We start from the raw sequence: 6,229 nt of genomic DNA on the forward strand, positions 1-6,229 counted from the left end.
TCCACACAAGCTGCCCGAGAATGCCCCAAGACCTGCACGGCAGCGGTCCATCCACCTTTACCTTCGCCCTGCCTGGGTCGCTTCCCGCTGCTGAGTCAGCAAACCCTTATCCACAGCTCTTCCTGCTCACTCCAAGAACCAGTTTCCTCGACCCTCTCAGCACAGGAGACCCAAGGCCTCCCAAGCACTGCCTGGCTCCTGACGGCGGCCCTGTCCTCTCTCCCACACCAGGCACACACACAGGCCATGCTGTCTGTTCATATGTGTCACCCCGGTCAGCACGGTCACGCTGCCCACCAGCAGCCCCTGTCCTTTGATGCTCTTTCCCGGTGCCCTGTCTGTTCCCTTCCGAGGGAGCACACTCCCCACTGTTTTGCAGGGACGGTACACATAGTGCATCTGTTGGCTTGTCTATTGTCTAGACCACATAAGGTGCCGTGGCAGGTGGGGATCACATCTGTTTTGCTCCCCATCATTTTTCCAATGCCGAGCGCAGTGCCTGGAACCAGGGAAAATTCACATGCTTGGTGACTGACAGCCACTGCTCAGTCAGTCCTTTCAGTAGGACATTTTTAATTCTCTATTTTAAACCCAAACTAATAAATAGTAACATTCTAAAGAATACTGCTTAAAAGACAGCATTGGGTATACAAAAGGACTAAGAATTGGATAAGAGAGTATGCTAGCAAGCTTTAAATAGCAAAGGAGAAACAACACTTTTATAAAATGCATATTGTGAGTCTGACCAGCTACTTGGGGATACCAATACTGGTGTTTGATCTCAAATCCCAAATAAGCTTAGGACTGAAGCCAGCTCCTCGATCCTATGCTGTTTTCAACTGAGAATAGGGATCGAGGTGTTCAATGCCTCAGTTCAATAATCTCTTCAAGAGAAAGCCTCAAGGCCAATGTTCCAGGCAAATTCAACAGACAAAGGTTACTTCAAAGCCCACCTGGGTCGCCCATCCTGTGAGATCCCGCACAAGAGTTCAAGTTCATCTCTCAATAGTTCCATTTATGCTCACAGTGACCTGCCAGTGGCTTTGTTCACCAAAGAAAAGCCCTTCCTTTCAAGGACTTAACTCTCCTCTAACTACCTGGAGGAGTTATTCTTTAGGTTTAACCAAATTACCCCAATTCACTCAGAGTTGAACGGGTACAGGCTGGAAAGTTGTGACCTCAGAGCGGAGGACTCTTCCCTTTCAACCTGGGAAAGTTCTCAGAGTGCATGGCTTGACACGCACATGACCATGACCACAGAGCTCATGTTGGGAGCAACAGAAGCCCCTGCTACAAGCTTCTGACCATGCCCTGTGGTCCTGGCATCATTACTTAACCTCTTTGAACCTCAGTCTTCTCATCTTAAATTAAGAATGACAGCTCGGTGTGGTGGCGCGTACCCTTGATCCCAGCACTCAGGAGGCAGAAGCTGGACGATCTGAGTTCAAGACAGCCAGGACTACATAGAGAAACCCTATCTCACCACAGAACCCCCACCCCACCTCCCCAAAAAAAGAAAATCATAATTTTCTAAAGTTTGAACTAGGTACAAGTTTAGATCCTGGCACACATCAATTCTCCATAAATAATAACTGGTCCCAGCTGGGCATGGTGGTGCACACCTTTGATTACAACCCTTAGGAAGAAGCAGAGGGATCTCTGTGGGTTCAAGGCCAGCTTGGTCTAACAAAGCGAGTCCAGGACAGCCAGGGCTGTTACACAGAGAAACCCTGTCTTGAAAAACAAAACAAAAGGACAACAACAACAAAAATTAACCAACCCTGTTGTTATTGATTGTTAATTGTTCTACTTTTCTTTTTGAGACTAGGTCTGACTATGTAGACTTGGCTATCCTGACAGTCACTATGTATACCAGGCTGGCCTTGACCCCGTAGACAGCTGCCTGCCTCTGCCTCCCAGGTGCAACTCTCTACTTTTCAAAACACTGTCACAAACATTCAAGTGAGACTCTGAAGGTCTTGAATGAAACTCTCAAATGATGGTACATGCCTGTAACCCCTGCTACTCTACAAACAAAATCAAGGCCAGCCTGGGCTACAATACAAAGTCTTGTCTCCAAAACAATTAAAAAAAAAAAAATCCTGACTAAAGTAATTTCCTTTCAGCCACTGAATATCTCAGATCCTTGGGTTCATAATATCATCTACTCTGAGACTGTGTTGGGGATGGAGGCAAGGGGACAGGTAACTAAAAAAGGAAGTCCTATGCGGGGAGGCAAAGGCAGGCGGATCTCTGTGAGTTCAAGGCTAGCTTGGTCTACAAAGTGAAAGTCCTTGGGGATGGAAAGTTAGCTCAGGGGTTAGGAGCACCTGTATTTCTTGCAAAGGACCCAGCGTTCGATTCCTAGCACCCACATGGAGACACCCCACCTCCTCAGGCACCAGGCAGGCATGTAGTACAGACATACATGCAGGCAAAATATTCACATACAGAAAATAAAAAAATTTTTTAAAGTCCTCAATTTGTGAGAGACTTAGGGTCCACAGTGTAAAGATGGACCAGGACCCAGGGATGGCAGGTGATGTCAGCGAGCCTTCTGCCAGACCTCTAGGTACTAAGTGCAGGGTTGTTCACCTCATCCAGTGGCACTCAAGAGCGTCTCCACATTCGTGCCTGCTAGCATCCCTCAGTCTCATTTCATGTTACACCATCAAACACTATAAGGAGTTTGGAGAGGGACAATACACAATCTTGAATAGAACCTTGAATCACTTTAAAACTCACATATAAGAATACATCAGTATGCAGTTCCAGTCTTTTTACATCAATCTTTATTTTTAACTGAGTATTTAAAGGTGACAAAAAACTTAATGAATAGACAGGACAAAGGGAGCTGACTGGCCACGGCTCATTAGTTCCTGAAGTTAATGCTTCTCATGGGGACAGCGGTCAGCTAAAGGATAGTACTCCAGGCAAACAGGACACCGTTCTTCCAGCCCAGGATCCCAGTCCATGAATTATCACCAGGGCTCCGAGTAGCAAAGCTTACTGGATGCTCCAAGGCTTTACCCCAGGTCCACCTACAGCTAACTGTTCACTCTGCCATTTGACAGCATCCAGGGAAAAGCAATATGGTACAATGGGAAAAGCATATCTTGGGATCAGACAGCCGAGGTTGGAGGTCCAGCTCTGTGTCCAGCAAGCCTGTCATCCTGGTAAAGTCATGGAGCAATCCTGGGCCCCTTTCCTCCTTCGTAATCCTTCTACCCTCATTCTATCCTCAGAGGCTGCTGGAAGATCAGACTGTACAGGAAGGATGGGATGGGGAATGTGGCAGAGCTGGGGCTTGAAAAGCCACCTTTTTTTTAATTCCAGCACTCAGGAGGCAGGGAGTGTCAGATGGATCTCTGAGTTGAAGGTCAGCCTAGGCTGCAGAGTGACTTCTAGGACAGCCAGGGCTAAACAGAGAAACCCTATCTCAAAAAACAAACAAAACAGAAACCCAATCTTGTCAGAGCCAGTCAACTTCTGCTTTGTGATGGAATCAAAAAACTTAACATCCCCTGTGACCTCGACTCCTACGTGGGACCCTTAGGAGACATTAAGAGTCAAACAGGAGAAATAATTCCTTGAGGGGCATAAAAAAGAAAAGAAAGGGAAGAAAAACAAGAAGCACCCACAAGACAAGAACGATGTTCTTTAATGATCTTCCTAACTTATGAATAAATGAATTGATAAGAGAAAGGGAGGATACCTCACATCAAAAGACACTCCTCAGCCCAGGTATGGTGGCACACACCTGTAATCCCAGGGAAGGCAGAGGCCTGCCTGGTCTACAAAAGCAAGTCCAGTACAGCTAAGGCTACAAAGAAACCCTGTCTTGAAAAAAAAAAAAAAAAAAAAAACTAAACTAAAGAAGACACTAGCCAACAAACACAAAGACGAATATAATTTTATACGGAACCTGACACAAAAACTAGCCTTTGAAGATTAAGTTTGATGTCAAAGTAATGCACAGTGAAAGGACTGCTCCCTCTCTGTTTTTATTAAGTAACATTCTGTGCATTTCTCCCCTATATTCTTAAGAGCCTCAGAAAACAAGAGCTTTTGACCTGGAGGGAACTCTTTCCTCCTCTCCCCACCTCTACCATATCCACAAGACCTAGCAGATTCTAGCACACCACAAACTCTCAATAAAAAGTTATCAAATAAATAAATACCTTTTGGCTCTAGGCAGTTTCTTTGTTCATAACGTCCTACAGTTGTTCTATCTAAAAGTGTAATCAAGCTGGGGATATGGCTCAGTTGGTAGAGGGCTTGCCTAGCATATATGAAGCTCTGGCTTTGACTCCTACACCACACAAACCTGGTGTGGTAATACAAGCCTGTAATCCCAGCACCCAGGAATTGGCAGCAGAAGGACCAGAAATCCAGTGTCATCCTCAGCTATTAACAAGTTTGAGGCCAGCCTGGGATATAAGAGGCCATTTCTTACAATTACAAATACACACACAGAGCCGTTGCTGCTTTTTCGGAAGCTGTCTAAGAACATAATCTCTAGTAACACACAGTATGATGCTGACATAATCTATAGCTCTCATTCCTCACCATTCAGCCCAAACCACTCTGTAACTTGTCCTCCCTCCTCATCTGTCCTTGGACTACCTGTCAGTGAAGTTCATAACCACCATGTTCTGGTCTGAATCACCTTGTCCATCTCCTTTCTCGAAGATAAATGAGCCAAGCGGAGTCTCCCAGAGCCCCCTCCCCCCCCCCTTCAAAGGCTTCATGTCCGCTTCCAGAGGAGCTCAGGTAGCAAAGACCCCAGCAAAATTCTAACTCCGCCCTCTCATCCTCAAGAGGATTACCTGGAAGACCCTGGAAACATACCGAAATCGTTTAAAGGTTGGGAAAAGCTAACAGAAGAGGCAGTTTCCTCGGCCAGTACAAAATACACTTCACTGCATGGCACCCCAATCCGAAAGGCAAACCTTCAAACTCCCTTCCCCAAGGGCCATGGATCACCTGTCCCTCCATTCTTCCTTATTATTTTCCACATACAAGTCACTGTTTCTCTTCGGTTTAATCTGGCTCCCGAAATGCCTGCTCTATATCCTTTGAGGAGAATAATCAAAAATATTTTAAAGACTACTCCTCTCGATGGAGCGCAGGGCAATGGTGTCAAGACGCTTGGACCTCACGCAGGAACAGGACACACAACCTGTGTCCTCAGGGCTCCCCACAGTTTTTCTTCAACTGTAAAAAAGTATGTCGTCCTTACACAGTATTTATGAAATCTAATGACAAAGTGCTCCTTAGCTCTAGCAAAAAAAAGAGCGAGGGTGTTTAACAGACTTTGCCCTTAAATTTGATGCCGTGTAACCATAACAACTGATGGTTTAGGTAACCATCAACCCACTGAGGGGCTAAGTTTTCCAAAAATCGTTTTCAGTGGGGGGGAAAAACTCCCCTGCACCAACTCCTGCGCGGAGTCGGCGCTCCAGGGCGGCATGCGGTGCAATGGAGCCGGCGGTTCCCGTCCCTGCTCCGGTGCCCGGGTCTCCGCCACCGTCCTCCCCGCGCTCCGAGCGGGGCAGCTGGCGTTAGGCCTCAGCCCAATGTCACTTGTTAACCTTCCGATCTCCCCGGTTTCGGTGCGCCGCCGCCTCCCTTCTAAAGCACACAAACCACCCCTGGGTCCCCGACGTCCGCCAGGAGTTGCAGAAAAAAAAAAAAAAAAAAAAAAGCGAGGCGCCCACAGCCACGGACGGATTCGCGCGAAAGTGGCTGCGCTCCTCCGCTCCCAAGCTTCTCCCGCGGCGGCCGAGGGGGCGGCGGGAAGCCGGGACCCCACGCACAGGAGTGACAAGCGCTCTCCCTCAGCGAGCGGCGGATGCCGCTTCCCGGGACCGACGCGCCGAGCCGCGGACGCCAGGCTGGGACTCGCCGGCTACACCTCCCTCCCCGGGGCGACCCCGCCCCGCCCGGCCCCCAGCCCGGGAAGGTCTCTCCCGGGGCTACCCGCGCCGGCGCCCCCAGCCCCGGCAGCGTGGACGGCGCTGAAGCGAGCCCCACTGCGCCAACGGCGGCGGGAGCTGCCGGCGTCCCGGGCTACCTCAGCGGGGGCCTGCGCCGCCCGACGCTCCCGGCGCCGCCCCGCCTGGCCCCGGGCGCGCTCACCCCGGGTCCGCTGGCTGCCTCATCCTACTGCGCCGGCGCTCGTCCGCCGCGGCTCCGGCTCCGGCTCGGGCTCTGGCAGGGGCCGCCG

General features: G+C 49.4%; 1 protein-coding gene across 3 annotated transcripts in view; it reads right to left on the reverse strand.

Annotated features, from left to right (window-relative positions):
• Tex2 (testis expressed 2) overlaps window positions 1–6,229 on the reverse strand; it is a 113,271-nt gene that overhangs the window by 106,532 nt on the left and 510 nt on the right. For 2 of the 3 annotated variants that reach the window (XM_055592166.1, XM_055592164.1), the window contains exon 1: window positions 6,142–6,223. The exons of the other annotated variant lie outside the window; for it this stretch is intronic. The gene's annotated coding sequence lies outside the window, so the exon portion shown is untranslated. Of the gene's footprint in view, window positions 1–6,141; window positions 6,224–6,229 lie in introns of those variants that run through there. 3 annotated transcript variants of the gene reach the window in all.

This window comes from Psammomys obesus, unplaced genomic scaffold, assembly GCF_907164565.1.
Source record: "Psammomys obesus unplaced genomic scaffold, mPsaObe1.curated_primary_1811, whole genome shotgun sequence".
Taxonomy (NCBI): domain Eukaryota; kingdom Metazoa; phylum Chordata; class Mammalia; order Rodentia; family Muridae; genus Psammomys; species Psammomys obesus.